At 31.2% G+C, this 1,832-nt stretch overlaps 1 long non-coding RNA gene across 1 annotated transcript in view; it reads right to left on the reverse strand.

The window, feature by feature from the left end:
* Positions 1–1,283: 1,283 nt before the first annotated feature.
* Positions 1,284–1,832, reverse strand: part of LOC127745799 (uncharacterized) — a 4,389-nt gene continuing 3,840 nt past the window's right edge. The window contains exon 2 of the long non-coding RNA XR_008007373.1: positions 1,284–1,576. This is a non-coding gene — a long non-coding RNA (uncharacterized LOC127745799). The remainder of the gene's footprint in view (positions 1,577–1,832) is intronic.

A 1,832-nucleotide genomic window follows, 5' to 3' on the forward strand; every position in this document is an offset into this window, starting at 1 on the left:
ATGTTTGGTTCATCATGAGTAATGTATTTGGTTCACCATGAGTACTGTATTCGGTTCATTCTGCACTATTCAAAACTCATCTTCCTCACCTTCTACTGCTTCTTCACCTGAGAGAAAGAGAAAAAGACAAAAAAAATACGGCAGCAACAACAACAAAAGAATGACGATAAGGAGAAAATACATGAAGAAGAAGGAACCCAAAAAAGGAGGAGAAGAAAGAGAATGAGGAACGCAAAGAAGAAGAAGACGCTCCGTGCATAAACGAGCATGAAAAGAAGCGTGGGGGAGAAGAAGCGTTGGGCAATTTCGTGTGTATTGAGTGTGTATATTTCACGTTTCATTTAATGGTATTAGGTTTTTTTAGTGTTGGGCCAACTTGGTTACATGGTTACATAGATGTGTTAGATGTGTAGCATCCCCGTAATTTATATTTAGTATAATTAAGAATAAATTATAATATTAACTTTCTTCAAATAATATAAGGGTTTATCTATCTTGTGTCCATATTAAGGTTACAAAACTGAAAAGAAAATCAAATAAAATTATATCCAATAATTAATTTGTTTAGATATTCAAATATCACACAATTTAATATAATTTTATTTATTTAGAATTAATATATTAATTGGTAAAATAGTTTATAAATAGGATTTTTATTTAATTTTAAAATAAATGTGTTATCTTTTGTAATATTTAATTTAGAGAAAAATTACTCTAAGATTTGGATTTTTATTTCTCTAATAGTGTGAATTTTTTTTTGTTATTAACATTGTACAAGTAAACTTGATTATAAAATTTTATGATGACAGACAAAATTAGTACATTATAATTAAATTGAGTTCCTTTGATAATTTCCTAAAAATAATAAATTAAAAAAATATTTTGGGTGAAAATTTTGAATTAAAAATTCTTTATTTAAAATTATAAATTATAAATTTTGTTAAGAATATATATACTAAGACGACAACATACACTACCATCTTCATTCTACTATCATTATATTTATTCATTAGTATTTAACTCTAAATTATAATAAAGTTATCTGTAACACCCTAATATTCAAATTCTTATGCTCGAGTCATAAGTCAATGATATTACGGTGGTACGACTCTCAGGTGGATTTTTAATATATAAACATAGGTAATTTTGAAAGGAGTATTAATCGAGAAGCCTGAAAAGAGTAGAAATAAAATCGCGAAGACGTATCACTCACGATTCGACAACGAAAAGATAAAACATGAAGCCGAAAGCGATATATGGACAAGGCATAAAGGAGATTAAGAGATAGATAACAGATAGATATATATAACATAAGTAAATAGCCACTAGTCGCGACCCGCGAAGTTTAGGCCGGCTAGGGTACAGTATGAAAGTAGTTGACAACAGTACATCCTAATCTCTCCCAAAGGAAACATAAGAGCCTCTATAGGCAAGTTCCAAAAGAGTTCAACACATAATATAATATCTTCAAAACAAAGGTGGAGAGATTCTAAGCAAAACACAAAGTGGAGAAAATAAAGATCTTCGCCGGCTCTCAGACGAACCACAGCTCACTTCTGAGCACCTGGACCTGTATCTGAAAAACAAGAGATATATACGGAATGAGAACCCCGGGCCCATGGGTTCCCAGTACGGTAAAAGTGCCAAATAAATACAATGCACTGCAATAAAAAAAATCACTAAGCATCCTAAACTTCTCTTCACCAAACATTCACCCTATGTTCTCGCTAATCCATAATAGGCAACTGTCATAAGGGAATGCTAAGTCTAATTCATATTTCACATGTTTCCCAACTCGCTGACTCTTCCACGAATCAGACTCAGAATCATAA

Source organism: Arachis duranensis, chromosome 1, assembly GCF_000817695.3.
Source record: "Arachis duranensis cultivar V14167 chromosome 1, aradu.V14167.gnm2.J7QH, whole genome shotgun sequence".
Lineage (NCBI taxonomy): Eukaryota > Viridiplantae > Streptophyta > Magnoliopsida > Fabales > Fabaceae > Arachis > Arachis duranensis.